Source organism: Aotus nancymaae, unplaced genomic scaffold, assembly GCF_030222135.1.
Source record: "Aotus nancymaae isolate 86718 unplaced genomic scaffold, 86718_ANA_hifiasm-v0.15.2.pri h1tg000011l, whole genome shotgun sequence".
Classification (NCBI taxonomy): domain Eukaryota; kingdom Metazoa; phylum Chordata; class Mammalia; order Primates; family Aotidae; genus Aotus; species Aotus nancymaae.
In genome coordinates, this window is record NW_026988422.1 from 84,263,223 (window position 1) to 84,283,572 (window position 20,350).

The 20,350-nt window shown below is 37.4% G+C and overlaps 1 long non-coding RNA gene and 3 other non-coding genes across 4 annotated transcripts in view; all 4 read left to right on the top strand.

Moving 5' to 3' along the window:
- Positions 1 to 690: 690 nt before the first annotated feature.
- LOC105730187 (uncharacterized) overlaps positions 691 to 20,350 on the top strand; it is a 41,953-nt gene continuing 22,293 nt past the window's right edge. The window contains exons 1-2 of the long non-coding RNA XR_001110414.3: positions 691 to 2,314; positions 14,527 to 14,639. This is a non-coding gene — a long non-coding RNA (uncharacterized LOC105730187). The remainder of the gene's footprint in view (positions 2,315 to 14,526; positions 14,640 to 20,350) is intronic.
- Positions 6,144 to 6,215, top strand: LOC135274444 (small nucleolar RNA SNORD113/SNORD114 family). Its single transcript, XR_010342271.1, has one exon. It is a non-coding gene; the product is annotated as a small nucleolar RNA SNORD113/SNORD114 family (small nucleolar RNA).
- Positions 10,660 to 10,731, top strand: LOC135274436 (small nucleolar RNA SNORD113/SNORD114 family). The gene has a single exon (XR_010342265.1). It is a non-coding gene; the product is annotated as a small nucleolar RNA SNORD113/SNORD114 family (small nucleolar RNA).
- On the top strand, positions 17,868 to 17,939 carry LOC135274428 (small nucleolar RNA SNORD113/SNORD114 family). Its single transcript, XR_010342258.1, has one exon. It is a non-coding gene; the product is annotated as a small nucleolar RNA SNORD113/SNORD114 family (small nucleolar RNA).

The following is a 20,350-nucleotide window of genomic DNA, read 5'->3' on the forward strand; positions in this document are numbered from 1 at the left end:
GGACACAGGGTACCAACTCCCTAGGTTGCACACAGCCTGGGGATCCTTGGCCCAGCCCATGAAACCATTTTTTCCTCCTTGACTTCTGGGTCTGTGATGTAGGGGGGCTGCCATGAAGACCTGTGACAGGCCCTGGACACATTTTCCCCATTGTCTTGGGTATTAACATTCAGCTCCTTGTTACTTATGCAAATATCTGCAGCCAGATTGAATTTCTTCTCAGAAAACAGGTTTTTCTTTCCTACTGCATCACCAGGCTGCAAATTTTCTGAACTTTTATGCTGTTTCCCTTTTAAAATGGAATGCTTTTAATAGCACCCAAGCCCCTCTTTGAATGCTTTGTTGCTTAAAAATTTCTTCCGCCAGATACCCTAAATCATCTCTCTCAAGTTCAAAGTTCCCAAAATCTCTAGGGCAGGAGCAAAATGCTGCCAGTCTCTTTGCTAAAACGTAACAAGAATCACCTTTGCTCCAGTTCCCAAGAAGTTCCTCATCTCCATCTGAGACCATCTCAGCCTGGACCTTATTGTTTATATCACTATCAGCATTTTTGTCAAAGCCATTCAACAAGTCTCTAAGAGGTTCCAAACTTTCCCACCTTTTCCTGTCTTCTTCTCAGCCCTCCAAACTGTTCCAACCTCTGTCTGTTACCCAGTTCCAAAGTCACTCATAGATTTTTTTGGGTATCTTTTCAGCAATAAACCAATTTGCTGGTACCAATTTGCTGTACTAGTCTGTTTTCACACTGCTGATAAAGACATACCCAAGACTGGGAAGAAAAAGAAGTTTAATTGGGCTTACAGTTCCACATGGCTGGGGAGGCCTCAGAATCATGGCAGGAGGAGAAGGCACTGCTTACATGGTGGTGGCAAAAGAAAATGAGGAAAATGCAAAAGCAGAAACCCCTGATAAAGCCATCAGTCCTCATGAGACTTACTCACTACCATGAGAACAGTATGGGGGAAACTGCCCCATGATTCAAATGATCTCCCACTGGGATTTATGGGAGTATAATTCAAGATGAGATCTGGGTAGGGGCACAGCCAAACCGTATCAGCCAGTGATGGGAATGTTCCTTGAAACAAATGATTAATCTAGTTCTGTACAATTGAGGTTCACTGGCAAAAAAAGTCTTTCATTCATGAAAAAACAACATAGGCTTATTCGTTTATTTTGTAACTGTTGAGTATTACATGAATGTGTACCCCATAGTTTCTGTGAACATTTCTCTAATGTTGAAGGTCTATGTATCTTGATGGTAAAGGATCAAAAAGTTACTGTCAAAGTCATAGTGTGTTTAACAGAAGCTTTGTGGATATTCATCATATGAAATTATTTACTTCAGAAATGATTGATAAACACTAGAGATTCCATTGCATGGGGCAAGGATCATAACGTAACATAGACGAGGGTTTGGGATTAGTTTAAGTCAATGCAAGTGTAGTCCATAAATAAAAGATCTCTTGTGTTACATTTGTTATTGAGGAACATGTAGACAGATGCAACTCGTTGTCATTGTGTGTAAAGGAGGCTGAGCTTTGACCAATGACGAAAGTGTGTCATGAATCAAATATATCCATATGTTTCTGAACAAGTGAAGCCCGTTATATAAAGGTTTCTATTTCTCCAGTAATGGAGAAAAAAAGATTTAAAAAATCAAAAGATTATCTATCTATCTCTATAATGTACTACTGTTTTTCTTGGTTTAATGGTAGATTTTTGGTGTTTTCATTGATTATATTATAAAAAGCAATAAGTGAATAGATTTTTTAAAATTCAAAGATCTTAAATAGGTTATCTGTCTCATATGGTAATTTTCTATAGACACGAAGGCCACAAGAACCACTTCCACTTACAAAAAGAATAGGAGGCACTGAGCAGTGCCACCCCACAGCAACTCCACAGTCCTGACGGCCAGATGTGTGGGCTCTGCCTGCCTGGCCTGTCACTCATATAAGAGGGGGCACATAGACAGGGGTTTATCATGGTCATCATTCTCCTTTTTATTTTAGGTGATCCACTCAATGGTGTTCATTAAATTAATAATTAAAATAATCAATTGATTAAGTCAATAAGAATGAAGTGGGTCAGTGTTGAGAAAGAGGGCCAACCAGGGGCCAATGTTGAGAATGTGGCACAAGCCAAGGATTATGCTTAATCCAGTATTCTACAATTTTAATATCAAGAAAGTTTAAATCTAGTATCTTTCACACCTGCTTTCTCTTCTGCAGAATCAGTGTACTGCAGGTGATCTGCTGTTCTGTAACGATGAGGGCCGGGCTGCTTTCTCTGTGGGCAAGGAGGCTGATGAAAGGTCAGTGAGAGTCCTTGTTCTTGGTTTGGATGATTTGTTCATGGATGTTGTATTATTATCAAAAAGAAATAAAAGAAATGTATTATTTAAAATAATTAAAAAGAAATAAAAAGCTCTGTAATATTAAAATATTACAGAACATGCATGGACCAATGATGAGAATGTTACATGAATCAGTGTTCATGATTAATCCAACTCAACGCCACTTCCATTAAAAATAGAGTCAGGCTATTTTATTTGTGTTGCTGGACATTTAATATTTGTATACATTTTACACCACTGTTGATTTAAGCAGTCCTCCATTGATAAAGACCTATGTCATCAACTGCATAAGAGGGTAGCACACAGGAAGATTGAAAGTGATTATCAGTATTCTATTGGGCAAGAAGACGGTGGGTTTATAGTAACTCATTGTATCATTTTTGAAATGTAGATGAATTAAAAGAAAAAGGGTTAAGTATGGGCAAGTGATGCCTGCAGCATTGCCATGTGTGAAGAATGTTGATTGAACCATTGATCCATATGTGTCATACTTAGATGCATTATAGGATGATATATAGTGTATTATTTCTGTGGGAAAGTAGATTATAGACATGCACTGTCTGATATCATCACTGCTAGCCACAGGGGCTGCTGTGCACTTGGAATGTGACTAGTCTAATTGACATGTGATCTACGTGGAAAATTATATTGAGTTTAGAAGCTTCAATATAAAAAAGGTAAAATATTTCTAGAATTATTTATATTGATTAAATGTTACAGTGATAGTATATTATATATTGGGCTAAATAAAATGTGCAATTACAGTTGATTTCACCTTTTTCTTTTTACTTTTTAAAACTGTAGCTTCTAGAAAATTTACAAGTATTTGTGTGGCTTGCATTATATATTTTATTGCTCAGCACTGCTGTAATCCAATGAGAGGAATATTCAGTTTTATGTTTTTCTAATCCATGGGTATTGATTTTATTATTATTGGCTAATCAGGGATGAATCAATCACAAGTGAGAAAAAAATGGAAACAGCACACGCTAAGCATTAAAGTGTATACTGGAACAAGGATTATTTTCCTTTCTTTTTTTTTTTGAGACAGAGTCTTACTCTGTCACCCAAGCTGGGGTGCAGTGGTGCAGTCACAACTTACCTCAGCCTCAACCTCCAGGCTTAAGCAATGCTCCTGCCTCAGCCTCCCTAGTATCTGGGACCACAGGCGCATGCCACCATGCCTGGCTGGTTCTTTTTTGTCTTTTTTGTAGGGACGAGGTTTTATCATGTTGGCCTAGGCTGGTCTCAAACTCCTGGGCTCAAGCCATCCACCTGCCTTGGCCTCCCAAAGTGCATGAGCCATGTGTCTGGCCTATTATAAATAGATTTTATTAAGCACCAAAACCCGTAAAAATAATGGCCTTGGTTTAATGGTTAATTCTTTTAGGTAAGGGTGGTTAGTTCATTGCGGTAAGGAAGATATGAAAAGATCATGTAATGATAATCGATGCTGTTAAGCACCAAAACCCGTAAAAATAATGGCCTTGGTTTAATAGTTAATTCTTTTAGGTAAGGGTGGTTAGTTCATTGCGGTAAGGAAGATATGAAAAGATCATGTAATGATAATCGATGCTGTTCTGTTTTGTTGGTGGCGTCTTGCTAGTCTTCAGTTTTTTTGTTTCAAAGAAAATTACGAACATTAACAAATATCTGATTAAGTAGCTGACCAAATGGGAGAGGGTTAAGCATGATGAGTGCTGAGTGAGGGCAGGATTAATCGACGTAGGACACCACAGAAATCCACTGTAAGAGACACCCAGTCTCTCACCTTTATAGATGGGCCTGTAGTTAGGGAATAGGAACTGCAGAGTCTTGATCTTAACCCTTTTATAGCTCATGGTATTGATTACATTAGTATTAATAAGTGAATTGATCAGTAAATCACTAAACAAATTGAACAAATGTATTAACAAACTTATTAAACAAATGTGTAAATGAATAGAAAAAGAAAGCCAAGCATGAACCAATGGATTATTATGTTTTTGAAGCATTGAAGTCAATAAAATACACACAAGCACAGGGATGGATGGTGGCTCTTACTTAGAAGGGAAAGATTTTTACATAAATAAGAAAATGGAAGAGGACCAGTGTTGAGAATGTGTCAGGTGCTAAGAATTACTGTTAATCCAGTTCCAGTCATTGAGTTCATTGAACAATGAGAAGGAAGATCCAGTCGCTTATCTCTGGGTAATGGGCAGATCGACAGATGTTAGTGTTGTTTTTTTTTTTTGCCACAGACTTTTAATGTGTAAAAAACAAAGTATTTTACAGCAGCTTGAGCTCACTTTGTGTCTTTGTGTCACATTTTGGTAATTCATGCAATATTTCAAACGCTCTCGTTGTTCTATCAGTGATCTGTAGTTAGTCATGTTTCTTTGTTTTGCAAGGACTTTTCAGATTTTTTCTTTCTGTTTCCTTTTTTTTTGAGATGGAGTTTTACTCTTGGTGCTTAGGCTGGGGTGCAATGGTGTGATGTTAGTTTTATTTAGAGTTTTTAACAGTTTCTTTGGATTCTCAGCTACGGATTGTAAGGGAATGAATAAGTAAGTTTATGTCATAACTAGTTAAAAGAGAACAAATGACAAATCAGTGATGGATATAAATTATGAAGTATTAGGATAAAGTCATTTCTATACAACCGATGTCCATATAAAAGATATAATATCTGGGCTCCTAACTGCTTAATGTTCACAGATGGATTCATGTTATATTAAGTTTTGGATGCTTGCAGATTTATCCTTGTTAATTTTTTTTCAAAAGATGGATATAAGGTTAAATTAATCTATTACTAACTAGTAAATAAGCAAATAGATGAATACATACAGAGGGTCAAGAATGATTTGTCAATTAAACAAAATTTTATTTTATTTTAAAAATAAAACTTAAAAAAGAATGAACATTGGTGAAAATATACCCTGAAACAAAATTTAAGGTCAATATAATTCTGAACAAGTGGGTTCCATTAAAAAACGGAAGAGGGTGCTTCATTCAGTTTGCATTTGTTTAATATTTCATTTTTTACCACTCTTTACACATTCTGCCATTGATAAAGATTTAGGTTTCTAAGCTATTGACAGAGAAAACACAAGGAAGGGAAAAAAAGTATTGTCAGTGAAGTAAAACAAGAGGTTCCTTTATGTTCTTTGTTAAATATTTTAAATTTGACAAAGTTGAGGAAAGGTTAGAGAGGACCCTACATGGGCCATATTGAGTATCGGGCTGACGTTGAGTGCGGGGGGTGACGTCGAGTGCGGGGGGTGACGTCGAGTGCGGGGGGTGGCGTCGAGTGCGGGGCTGACGTCGAGTGTTGGGCTGACGCTGAGTGCGGGGGGTGACGCTGAGTGCGGGGGTGACGCTGAGTGTTGGGCTGACGCTGAGTGCGGGGGTCACGCTGAGTGCGGGGCTGACGTCGAGTGCGGGGGTGTCGTCGAGTGCGGGGCTGACGTCGAGTGGGGGGTGACGTCGAGTGGGGGGTGACGTCGAGTGCGGGGGTGACGTCGAATGTTGGGCTGACGCTGAGTGCGGGGCTGACGTTGAGTGCGGGGCTGACGTTGAGTGTGGGCTGCGTAAGGATGTCGGTTGCTCCACATGTGCAACAGTGAGCTCCACTGTAGAAGGAGATTCAGTGGATTAGCTCTTGGAGAAACTCGCCTACATATACCAGTTATAATATTCATATATCTTATTTTTGATTTGTTGTGATTCATGAATATTGATAAAGTGATTTTTAGTCAATTAATGAATTAAATCAAGCAAATGTATAAATAAATAAAAGTCTCAGAACTAAACCATTGATAAGTACTCTAGGGTGCTTGAGTCAAGGATTTTGATTAAACTATATGACTCTGAGGTCCATTATAAAAACAAATCTAATTTACTGCCTCAGTGGGACATGAGCTTTTAGCTGCAGTGAGGAATGTAAGCATCTTGTGCTTGGGATTTTGCAGATCTGATATGAATCCTATTATTAGTAGTAAATCAGTGCATGAGTAAATAAAGACACATACCAGTGAATCCAGCTAAAGAGGGCTGGATATGCACCAGTTATGGGAGAATGTAATGAGATACATATTATTATTAAATATTTCTGAGAAGCTGAGTTCTAGTAAGTAAATAGTTCAAGGCTATTACTACATTGGTTAGGAATGTATGGACAGATGTATGTTTCTGGGTTGGCAGCTGTTAATTTTGTTCTGTATTTTAATATGAAAAGGGAAAAAAAGGAAACATAATTAATTGCTTACAAAACTGCCTACCTGAAAGATCAAGCAGGGGCCGTCCATTGAGCTTATGGGCAGATGTTAGTGTTATTTAGAGCTGTTATTCAGAGTATGCAGGTTCACAATTTTTGATGGTATTATTCTGAGTAAATGAAGGAAGGGATTATTTATTTATTTATTTATTTATTTATTTATTTATTTTTTTGAGACAGAGTTTCGCTCTTGTTACCCAGGCTGGAGTGCAATGGCGTGATCTCGGCTCACTGCAACCTCCGCCTCCTGGGTTCAGGCAATTCTCCTGCCTCAGCCTCCCTAGTAGCTGGGATTACAGGCACACACCACCACGCCCAGCTAATTTTTTTTATTTTTAGTAGAGATGGGGTTTCACCATGTTGACCAGGATGATCTCAATCTCTTGACCTCGTGATCCACCCGCCTCGGCCTCCCAAAGTGCTGGGATTACAGGCGTGAGCCACCGCGCGCAGCCTCTATTTATTTTTTATTGACAGAATACTTTTTTATTACCTATAGCATCAACAACACTTCCATCATAGCAATGACAAAATGATGAGTATAATAATTAATAAAAATGTTAGTAATATAGCTAACAATTATTGTACTATATAATCACTGTAATTTTTTAATTTTCTATTTTTATTTCAATAATTTTGGGGGAACAGGTGGTTTTTGATTACATGGGTGAGTTCTTCAGTGGTGATTTCAGAGATTGTGGTGCACCTGTTACCTGGGCAGTGTACACCATACCCAATGTATAGTCTTTTATTCCTCACCCCCTACAAACCTTCCCCCCAAGTTCCCAAAGTTCATTATGTCATTGTTATGCCTAGGCATCCTCATAGCTTAGCTCCCGCTTTTAAGTAAGAACATATGATGTTTGCTTTTATTCCCAAGTTAATTCACTTGGAACAATGGTCTTCGGCTCCATCTGGGAGCAGTGTAGAAATGTTTCCTTTTCACCACATCCATGCCAACATTGGTTAATTTTTTATTTTTTAATTATGGCCATTTTTGCAGGAGTAAGGTGGCATCCCATTGTGGTTTTAATTTGCATTTCTCTGATAATTAGCATTTTTTCATGTTTGCTGGCCATTTGTATATCTTTTTTGGGGAATTGTCTATGCATGTCCTTTGCCCACTTTTTGATAGATTATTTTTGATTTTTTGCTGATCTGTTTGGCTTCTTTGTAGATTCTGAATATTGGTCCTTTGTCAGATCATAGTTTGCAAATATTTTCTCCTACTCTGAGGGGTGTCTGTTTACCTCGCTGATTATTTTTTTGCTGTGCAGAAGCTTTTTAGTTTCATTAGGTACCATCTATTTACTTTTGGTTTTATTGCATTTGTTTTTGCATTCTTGGTCACAAACTCTTTGCCTAAGCCAATATCTAGAAGAGTTTTTCCAACGTTATATTGTAGAGTTTTTATGATTTCTGGTCTTAGATTTTAAGTCTTTGATCCATTTTGAGTTGACTTTTGTTTAAGGTGTGAGAGATGATGATCCAGTTTTATTTTTCTACATGTGGCTTGCCAATTATCCCAGCAGCATTTGTTGAACAGGCTGTCCTCTCCCCACTTTATGTTTTTGTTTGCTTGTTGAATATCAGTTGGCTGTAAATATTTGGCTTTATTTCTGGGTTCTCTATTCTTTTCCATTGGTCTACATGCCTATTTTTATGAGTATCATGCTGTTTTGGTGACTATAGCCTTGTAGTATAGTTTGAAGTTGGGCAATGTAATGCCTCCAGATTTGTTCTTTATGCTTAGTATTGCTTTGGCTATGTGGCCTCTTTTTTGGTTTCATATGAATTTTAGGATTGTTTTTTCTAGTTCTGTGAAGAATGATGATGGTATTTGGGTGGGGATTGCATTGACTCTGTAGATTGTTTTTGGCAATCTACAATCTACAATCTACAATCTACAATCTAATATTGTGAAAATGTGGCCATTTTCACAATATTGACTGTACCCATCTATGAACGTGGGGTGTGTTTCCATTTGCTTGTGTCATCTGTGATTTCTTTCAGCAGCGTTTTGTAGTTTTCCTTGTAGAGATCTTTCACCTCTTTGGTTAGGTGTATTCCTAAGTATTTTTGTTGTTGTTGCAGTTGCTTTATAAGAATCAGAAGTTCTTGATTTGATTCTTAGCTTGGTTGTTGGAGTATAGCCGTCCTACTGATCGTGTGAAAGGGATTATTTAAATGAAGACAAACGTAGATGAATAAGGTTAATTTATCATTTAAAATATCCATATAAATAAAAGGGTAATGGGGTTCTGCTCACTGTGGATAAACAGCATAGAGTCAGTTACTTGTAATAATATTTTAGGCCATTTTGCATTTTCTTTGAAGAAAATAAAAATACTAATAAATTATTCCATAAGTGAATATAAAATAAAAAATAAATGAATAGATTCATAAATTAAGATCAAACACAGACCATTGGTGAAAATGTGTTAAGAGGTGGGAACATAAATATATCCAATTCTAATCAAGAAAGACCAATAAAAAAGATCACCTTAGTCCTTACCTGGGTGGGTGGGGCTTAAGTGACAGAATTTGGAATATGCATAGTTTTTATTATTTTCTTAGGGTGTAGGTTCAGGAGTTTTCACTATATTGCCTAAATTGGTGATTAACAAAGACAATAAATAAACTCAGTGGCATTCTTGGGCTAATGGTGGGAATTTGACAAAAACTGGAGTTTTTTTTAAATTTGGTACAACAGGACTTAGGTCCCTTAAAAAAAATCTAAATCTGTGCTGCTTCTTGACTTTTCTAAAATCTGGTTTTTACTCCACATATTCAATATACTAGATCTGACTTATTCCTTATACAGTGATGGAGATGTTGGCTGACATGTAGGTGGATAAGGAGCAGAGAGGCACATGTAAATAACAGAGTTCTTATTCTTGCTTCGAAGGGGGTTATTCATGTTGTCCATGGAATTAATTCAAAGGGATGAATAGCTACCACAAACATAAATAGAATTGAACATGCTGGCTGGGCACGGTGGCTCACGCCTGTAATCCCAGCACTTTGGGAAGCTGAGGCTGGTAGAGCATGAGGTCAGGCATTCAAGACCAGCCTGGCCAACATAGTGAAAACCCGTCTCTACTAAAAATAAGAAAAATTAGTCAGGCACGGTGGTGGGCACCTGTATTTCCAGCTACTTGGGAGGCTGAGACAGGAGGATTGCTTGAACCCAGGCGGTAGAGGTTGCGGTGAGCTGAGATCTCACCACTGCGCTTCAGCCCGGGTGACAGTGTGAGACTCTATCTCATAAAACAAAAAAAATGCTGAGAGAGTGGATGTGAAGTGTTCTCACCACAAAAATGACAACTATGAGAGGTAACGGGTATATTAATTAGCTAGTGATCCGACGACGTATATACTTCAAAACATCATGTCTTACACGATAAATACCCATAATTTGATCTGTCAATTAAAAAATGCAGTAATAAAATCAAAACAAATGAAAGAATGCCATGCATGGACCAATACTGGGAATACGTAACGAACCATGGGTTAAGATGAATTCGTTTTAGTACAACTGAAATCCCTTACAAACAAAATCGGAGGGAGTTGTATTCATTTTCACAGTTGCTTAATATTCTACTCTATTGTGCACCATATTTTAAGAAGATTCCTCTGTTGCTAAAGATCTAGGCTTTTAAATTGTTGAAGAGGGAGCACCTGCAAATGTGGGACAAGTTGCCAGTGTTCTGGTCGTGGAACGAGATGATAGGCTGTTCATTGTACTGGCTTTAAGTCACAAGGAAATTAAGTGAAAGATGAGTGAGCAAAGAGCAGTGACACACACGGGATGGGTAGGAAGCAAGGTTATTGATTCATCTATAGGTACAATCTGAGGCCCAATTAAAAAGAGATCTTATCTACCAGCTCTGTGGGAAATGAGCCTGGAATAGCAGTCAAAGGTCTTGTTCTTGGGTGTCTGTGATTCATAGATATTAAATTATTTTGTCGGTGAAACCATAAATGAAGTAATATGTGTAATCAATAAACAGTGTATAAGTAAATACATGAGGAAAAATGTCAAGCTTGGATCAGTGATGAGAAATTCTGGGGCATATAAGTCATTCATTTTGATTAAATCCTAAACTCTAAAGTCCGTCAAAAAGAGACCTAGTTATTCTCTCTAAGGGAATGAAGTTCAGAGTAGAAGTTCAGGTTCTTGGGCTTTAATGGTTCCTAGGTAGGGATTGTAAGTGAATCAATGAATGCAATAATAAAGAAATGTGTAAGTGAAGATAAAGATTGTCTATCATATGTGGACCATTTATGATAGCGTGTCATGAAACAAGTATTATTAGGATATATTTGCATAATATTTAATTTCAATATAACACATAGGCAGAAGCTGTCATTTGGAGTACATAGGAGCTTCGGACACATAGAAGCACATAGACAGATGCATCTAAGTGTCCATGTTGGCATTCTGGATTCTTAAGAGGTTGCTAGTTATCAGCTTATTAAGAAGGGAAAGTATTTACAAAAACAAAAGATTAGGGCCGGGCGCGGTGGCTCAAGCCTGTAATCCCAGCACTTTGGGAGGCCAAGGCGGGTGGATCACGAGGTCAAGAGATCGAGACCATCCTGAAACCCCGTCTCTACTATAAATACAAAAAATTAGCTGGGCATGGTGGCGTGTGCCTGTAGTCCCAGCTACTCAGGAGGCTGAGGCAGGAGAATTGCCTGAACCCAGGAGGCGGAGATGGCAGTGAGCCGAGATCGTGCCATTGCACTCCAGCCTGGGTAACGAGAGCGAAACTCCGCCTCAAAAAAAAAAAAAAAGATCACATGACTGTAATGGAAAAGGAGCAAGTTTGTGCCAATCTGAGGATGTGTTACATGACACCAGTTATGACTGATCTAATTGTATCCATTTAATTTTATTAAAAACAACAAAAATTGGCAAGGGATAGAGTCAGTTATTTCTATGGGTAATGAGCATGTGGGTTGTTTTGTCTTGCTTTGTGTTCACATGTAGAGTCTAGGATCTCTGGTAATTACATATTGTTTTTTAAGTTGAATGAATATGATGATATCTCAAGGGCCAACTCTGGACAGTGTGGAGCATGTGACGTGGAATAAAGCTGATGCCTAATCCCGCTCTACCCTACTGATGTCCATATAGAGAAAGTGGGATCTAGGTGCTTCTGTCTTGGGTTAACTTGGATTAAGGTCATAGACAGATCATACAGCATTCCAGTTCTGGGCTGCTGGTGGGTTTACTATCTATTTTACTGAGAGACGGCCAAACATGAACCGATATGGAGAATGTGTCATATGACCAGGGTTATAATTAATCCAACATTATTTAGTGAGTTTTATTTATTTATTTATTTATTGCATTTTAGGTTTTGGGGTATATGTGAAGAACATGCAAAATTGTTGCATAGGTACATACATGGCAGTGTGATTTGCTGCCTTCCTCCCCATCACCTATATCTGGCATTTCTCCCTATGCTATCTCTCCCCAACTCCCCACCCCCTGCTGTCCCTCCCCTATTTCCCTGTGACAGACCCCACTGTGTGATGCTCCCCTCCCTGTGTCCATGTGTTCTCATTGTTCAACACCCGCCAATGAGTGAGAACATGCAATGTTTGATTTTCTGTTCTTGTGTCAGTTTGCTGAGAATGATGGTTTCCAGGTTCATCCATGTCCCTACAAAGGACACAAACTCATCGTTTTTTATGGCTGTGTAGTATTCCATGATGTATATTTGCCACATTTTCCCTGTCCAGTCTATCATTGATGGGCGTTTGGGTTGGTTCCAAGTCTCTGCTATTGTAAACAGTGCTGCAATGAACATACGTGTGCATGTGTCCTTATAGTAGAATGATTTATAATCCTTTGGATATATACCCAGTAATGGGATTGCTGGGTCAAATGGAATTTCTATTTCTAGGTCCTTGAGGAACCGCCACACTGTCTTCCACAATGGTTGAACTAATTTACACTCCCACCAACAGTGTAAAAGTGTTCCTATTTCTCCACATCCTCTCCAGCATCTGTTGTCTCCAGATTTTTTATTTTTATTTTATTTTTTTATTTTTATTTTTTTTATCTTTTTTTTTTTTTTTTTTAATTGCATTTTAGGTTTTGGGGTACATGTGAAGAACATGCAAGGTTGTTGCACAGGTGCACACCTGGCAGTATGATTTGCTGCCTCCCTCCCCTTCACCTATATCTGGCATTTCTCCCCATGCTATCCCTCCCCAACTCCCCACCCCCCCACTATCCCCCCTCCCCCCAACAGACCCCCGTGTATAGTGCTCCCCTCCCTGTGTCCATGTGTTCTCCTTGTTCAACACCCGCCTATGAGTGAGAACATGTGGTGTTTGATTTTGTGTTCTTGTGTCAGTTTGCTGAGAATGATGTTTTCCAGGTTCATCCATGTCCCTACGAAGGATGTGAACTCCTCCTTTTTAATGGCTGCATAATATTCCATGGTGTATATGTGCCACATTTTTCCTGTCCAGTCTATCATCGATGGGCATTTGGGCTGGTTCCAGGTCTTTGCTATTGTAAACTGTGCTGCAATGAACATTCGTGTGCATGTGTCCTTATAGTAGAACGATTTATAATCCTTTGGATATATGCCCAGTAATGGGATTGCTGGGTCAAATGGAATTTCTATTTCTAGGTCCTTGAGGAATCGCCACACTGTTTTCCACAGTGGTTGAACTAATTTACACTCCCACCAACAGTGTAAAAGTGTTCCTATTTCTCCACATCCTCTCCAGCATCTGTTGTCTCCAGATTTTTTAATGATCGCCATTCTAACTGGCGTGAGATGGTATCTCAATGTAGTTTTGATTTGCATTTCTCTAATGACCAGTGATGATGAGCATTTTTTCATATGTTTGTTGGCCTCATGTATGTCTTCTTTTGTAAAGTATCTGTTCATATCCTTCGCCCATTTTTGAATGGGCTTGTTTGTTTTTTTCTTGTAAATCTTTTTTAGTTCATTGTAAATTCGTCTCCAGATTTTTTAATGGTCACCATTCTAACTGGCGTGAGATGGTATCTCAATGTAGTTTTGATTTGCATTTCTCTAATGACCAGTGATGATGAGCATTTTTTCATATGTTTGTTGGCCTCATATATGTCTTCTTCTGTAAAGTGTCTGTTCATATCCTTTGCCCACTTTTGAATGGGCTTGTTTTTTTCTTGTGAATCTTTTTAAGAAAATAAAAAGAGGATTTTGTTGGCTGTAGTTATGGTCTATGAACGTGTAGACAGATATTGACAGTTCTTATCCTTTGTCTTGGAGTCCGTTGTTATTGAGATGTTGTTCTAAGTGAATAAAGGAGGTTATTTATTTCTAGATCAATTATTTAAGAGAAGGCCAAGCATGGGCCAATGAAGAACACGTGTTAGGAACCAAAGATAATGATTACTCCGGTTACACTCTAATGTTGTCCAGATACATAGAGCTCCAGGTTGCCCCTCCTTTGGGTAAATCACACATTGAAATTTCCATGGAGTAATTCTTTAGAAAAACATATATAATTTATTCCATGCTTAATTATATACATGAATTAATAAGTGAATCACTAGACAAGTAAATCAGAAAGATTCCACATCATTGGTGAGAATATGCCATAACACACAGATTTACATTTATCTAATTTTACACAGGTGAGATCCACTATAAGTGATCACCTATCTGTTAAATTTATGGGTAGGGAGTATGAAGACAAATACTTGTGGTAGATACAGCTCTTATTCTCATGTGGACATTCACTGTATTATTTAAAAGCCAAAGCTACACAAGTCAATAAATAAGGAGTGCCACTTTTGGGCAACGATGAGGTGACCCAAGTTTAAGATTAATCTAATACTGCAAAACAAATTTTCATTAACAATATCTAACTGTAGGGTCTTTCTTTCTTTTGAAAGTGTGTGTTTTACTTGACCCAATGAGCACATCATGGTGAAGAACTGATTTAATCATTCTCTAATGATAAAGATCTTGGCTTTTACCTCTATGGGTAAGGACAGAAGACATTAATGTAAGTAACAGCTACCATTTACCGTTCTTGGATTGGGAAGTTGGTTTATGGGTGTGGCCTGAATAACTGGATATATTCATAAATAAAATCAGATAACACCAGCATGGACCAGTGACGAGAATATGTTCAGAATTGGGATTTATGATTAATATGATTCAGTACTAGTAAACTTCAATGAAAAAGATACAGGGTGTTTCATTCGTTTTCAGAGATGATTCAAATTCTGCTTTGTGTTGTGATTTATTTAAGTACCTCTCCATTGATAAAGATTTAGGCTATTAATTCCTTGAGGGAGGAGCACATAGGATGATGGACAATATTGTCAGTGTTCTAGATGTGCAGTAAGATTATGATTCCTTGGTGATTTATTGCACCATCTTTGTTACCTGAAAGAGGGCCAAGTGTGGACCAGTGAGTAGCATGGAGCTGACATAAAACAAGGATGTTGATTAATTTATATGTGCAAAAAGTGCATATATATGTATCTGTGTGTACATATATACACACACACATACACTCACACATATATATATGTGTGTGTGTTTGTGTATCTATTAGCTCTGTGGTCAGTGGACATAGGGACAACTATTAGCATTCCAGGTGTTGTTCTTGAGCTTTTTTACTCATGAGGATTGATTATAATATTATTAATGAATCAATGAATATAGAAATAAACAATGCATAAAGTGTGTTGAGTGTAGCCAGTCATTAGTATTCTGAGCTGTAGGAATAAAAGATTTTGATTAGATTCTGTAACTTAGAGGTTGATTAGAAAAAAGAAACTGGTTATTTCTTCTGAAAGGGGCTTACAGCAAAAGTTAGGAGAAGCCAAAGATCTGGTTCTCAGTTCTTCGTGCCTGTGAATTGTATGAAAAGTGAACCAATTTTTAAGATGGAGAAATTAATGATGGCTAATTATGCAAGTCTGTAATCAAACAAGATTATTAATTATTGTTATTTTCTGAAGCACTGAGTTTTAGAACATAGATTAAGTCTATCTTACTATTTTTCATAAAAGACACTCTAATTTCATGACAGTCTCTGTTGTAATTTTGGATTGATGTTGGGTAGCTGGTTGTCAGTTTTATTTAGAAAAGAAACAAATCATTTACATGAAAAGTAATTGTTCCAATAACTGCCTAATTGAAAGAAGGCCAGGTGTGGACTAATATTGAGAATATGTTCATAGGTGTTATTAATGTCATTCTGTTCACTGAATATTATTTAAGAAAACAAAAATGATCTAGCCATTTATATCTTTGGACAGTGAACATACAAACAGATATTAGTCAGTGTTCTTGTCCAGTGTTGTGGCTTTTATTCATTCTGATGTATTATAAAAAGTGAATGAATAAATGAGTTTGTGTTTCAATTATTTAAAAAAAAATATGGAGGATTGGCCAGTGTGTCATCAAGCAAAGATAACAACCTACTTTTACAGATTAAAAAAAAGAAATCTACACAGATCCCACTTCGGACAAAGTGCATGTCAACAGTTGCATGAAATGGTATTTTACTTTTGGATTACTGTTTGCTTTTATTCTTTTTTTAAAAAAATGAGCAAACGATCAAGTTATTTTGGGGGTAATTAAATAGAAGAAAGAACATAGGTGAGTCAGTAAATGCTTAAATTAAGGTAAATCTTGGATCACTGTTTCTTGGCACACTCTCAGCAATGCTCAAATACGGTCCCTTAAGAAAGATTAATGAGGTTTGGGTGTTTATGTGGTTAGGGACTATGCAGATGGACAGTGGCAATGGTTACATTTATTACTCCTGCATTGGATGGATTTAAGGGTTCATTATGTTAAAAATTAAACAGTAAGTAAATCCATACATAAAAGGTATGGTTATTCTTGAGTCAATAATGAGAATGTGTAAGGAACCAAGGTTTATTATTAATCTAATCCTTCATGACTCAAGTCCATTAAAAGAAGTCTTTGCTATTCGATTCTTTCTAAAATATATATTTTCCTTCACACAATGAACATGCTACAGCTAATTATTCAATAACAATAAAGATACTGGTGTTTTACCTCTGTGGGTAAGGAAGTCAGAGACTGTTGTAGATGATAGTCAAAATTCATGTCCTGGGTTTCTGTGGCTTGCTCATCACTAAATTATATGAGAAGGATAAACAGGTAAATATATACATATATAAAAAGCAAACCATAGAAGAACCAATGATGGAGATGAACCGAAGTTTACGATTCGTCTAATTCAGCCCAACTCAAGCCCGTTGCAAATGATGGAGGGCTTTTATTAACTTTGTATTTTATTTTGTGCCATGGTTGATTCACACATTTTCTTTAATGTAAAAGATCAAGGCTTTTCACTCCTGTAGGCAGATAGGAAGAGGAAGATGGCGTCAGTGTCCTCACTGTGAGTTAAGATGGGCGTTCGCAGTTGTTATTCTAGTCTATTATTATCTTTTGCTGTGTAATGAATTGCTGAACAATTTAATGGCTTAAAACAAGAATAATCATTTGTTATTTCTCATGGTTTCTATGTGGCAGGAATCCAGGAGAGGCTTACTGGGGGCAGTTTTGGCTGAGGGTCTCTTGCGAAGTTTTAGGAAAGATGTCAGGTGGAGTTGCAGTTATCTGAAAGCTTGACAGTACTAGAGGGTCTGTTTCACTTACATGGCTGGAAAGTTGGTGCCGATTGTGGGAAGCCACAGTTTCTTCACAAATGAACTCTTCCTTAAGACTGCTTGAGTATCCTCACAACATGGCAGCTGACATCCCCTAGTGTAATCAATGTAAGATAGAGAAAGGTGGAAACTTCAATGTATTTTGTAGTCTAGCTCTGAAGTCATACACCATCATTTTCACAGTATTCTATTGGTAATACGGGTGATCATGATTTAATATGGAAAGAAGCTACACAAGGCTATGCATACCAGGAGGCATGGGCCTTGGGAGGCATTTTGGAGGCTGGCTACCTCACGTACTATCTTTAAAATATGAACAAATTAAAGAAAGTGTGTATGAAATATTAACATGAGATTGGTATGAAGCAAGGAAGTATACTTAATTATTTGTATGATGCTGAGCTTCATTCTAAAAAATGTAGTATCACTTCTATGGAAAATAAGCTTATAGATCTCAATAAACTCAAGGATCTTGTTCTTAGATTTTTTTGATTTGTGTCTATTGGCTTATTAGTGACTCAATGAGTGAAGCAAACAAAAGTATGAATGAATGAATAAAAAAGGAATGTTAGGAGTAGACCAATGATGAGTATTCTGGGGTGTCTGAGTCAATGATTTTGATTAAACCCCATAACTCTGAGGTCCATTACAAGAAGAGACCTAGTTAACACATATATGGTAAATGATATTATAGTAGAAGTTAGAATTATTTGAAATTTTGTTCTTAAGCTGTTGAGGTTCATAGGTATGGACTGTATTACTAGAAGAGAATCAATAAATGAATAATGAAACAAATATGTAAATAAGGGAAGACAAGTAGAGCCCTATGTGGCCTAATTATGAAAATTTATAATGTATTTTTTATTAATGTGCTTCTGAAGCACTCAGTTTCAGCATGAATTGATTGAATCTGATACCTATTGGGTAAGGAATATATATGGAGATAAGTACCTAGAAATTGATGCTTGTCCTGCATTATTTAGGTGGTGCTGTTTCTTATTGAGCAAAAGAAAATATGATGTAGTCTGGTAGTAATGAGCAAATGGACAGCTGTTAATGTCATTCAGATTTCTGATGCAGTCTGTATGTTAACAGATATTGACGATCTCGTGAGTGAATGTATACCCACGAGTGAATGTATTCAATTATTTGAGGAAGGTAAAGCAGTGTTTCTTGACTTTGGCTCTATTGACATTTTGGGTAATTCCCTACGGTGCAGGGTTGCCTTTATATCGTAGGATGTGAAGTAACTTCATTGGCTTCTACTCGGTAGATGCCAATATTGACCGTCCTCCCAGTGTGACAGTCAAACATTTCTCTAGACTTTGGCAAATTTCATCTGTAGGGGCGACATTGTCCCTAGTTGCGAACCACTGAGGTACAACATGGACTGAAGAGGGGCGTGTGTTAAAAAAAGTGTGAATTATTTATCCTGTTGTATCTTACTGATACTAAGATAAAGAAAAGCAAAAGACCTAAAACCAGGCTCTTCCCACATGGCATCAGGTTCATGTGTATGGTTGCATTTAATTGTACTGCAGTTCTGGGTTGTTGATGGGTTGATCATATTGTGTTTTTTCTGAAAAAACAAATAATTGTTCATGAATACTTAATAAATGAATAAGTAAAACACCAAATGAATAAAGAAATACATAAAAGAGAGTCTATCATGGACTATGGCAAAAATTTGCCATAAAAAGTGATCAAATTTACCTAATTCCATACTGTATAAATGAGATCCATTATTGGGGAAAATGTTCTAGATTTTTACCATGTGGGTAGAAAACACATAGATGGATACTTGTAATAGCTTTTATTCTTGTTTTGGGTGCCAGATAAATCAGTAAATAATATTCCAGGCTATTTTGGGCCACTGATTAAAATGTGGTATGAATGAGAGTTTGTGGTTAATCTAGTACAGCCCTACCGATGTCCCCCGAATGATTTAGATGCATGTAGGCTGTTCTTTCTTAAACCTGCTCTTAGTTTACACAACAGATGCACCGTATCTGATTTAATTATTCTTCAGTGGTGAAAGTGGTGGCTCGCTCTTCTGTGGGTAAAGGTGTAGGAATGGATTTAAGTTAATTTTCATATGCTTGATTTGTGGGGGATTGTTCGTGTTTTTTATTATTTTAGAGAAATAAATCGGCACATATTTAAATAAAGTAAAAAAGCCCTGTGCATTGCCCAGTTATAGAAATGTTTTGTAAACAAAAACAAAATTATATTCTTTCCATTCGACACAACTGAAAGCATTAAAGAAAAGAAGTTAGAGGGTATTTAAACAATGTTTAGAGATGAGGACTCTTGCATTTTATTTTTGCACTACAGCCAATTTGTATTTCCTTAAGTGACCAAATCTCTTGAATCTTTAAGGGCGGCACATGAGAAAATGGTTGATATTGTCAGTGTTCCTGTTGTGGGGTAAGATGGTGTGTTCACGGTCATTTATTATGCCACATTTAAAATATGGACAAATTAGGCCAGTCGTGGTGGCTCACAGCTGTAATCCCAGCACTTTGGGAGGTCAAGGTGGGTGGCTCACCTGAGGTCAGGAGTTTGAGACCAGCCTGGCCAACATGGTGAAACCCTGTCTCTACTAAAAATGCAAAAATTAGCTGGGAATGGGGCAGGAAAATAGCTTGAATCTGGGAGGCAGAGACTGTAGTGAGCTGAGATTGTGCTGCTGTACTCCAGGCTGGGCAACAGAGGAAGACTCTGTATCAAAAAAATAAAAATAAAATAAATTAAAATAAAATCTGGATTTAAATAAAATGTAAAGGAGCAAGAATAGATCAGTGATGAGTATAGAATTGCTAAGAAACAGGGATGTTAATCCATGTGTTTGATGTTTGGATTCATTGTAAAAAGAGATAATCTGTAAACTTTGTTTATCTTAGAAATGTCATGATTTTTATTGTCGCTGTCACCCAGGCTGGAGTGCAGTGGTGCAATCTCAACTCACTACAACTTCCGCCTCCCGGGTTCAAGTGATTCTCCTGCCTCAGCCTCCCGAGTAGCTGGGACTACAGGTGCTCACTAACACACCCAGCCA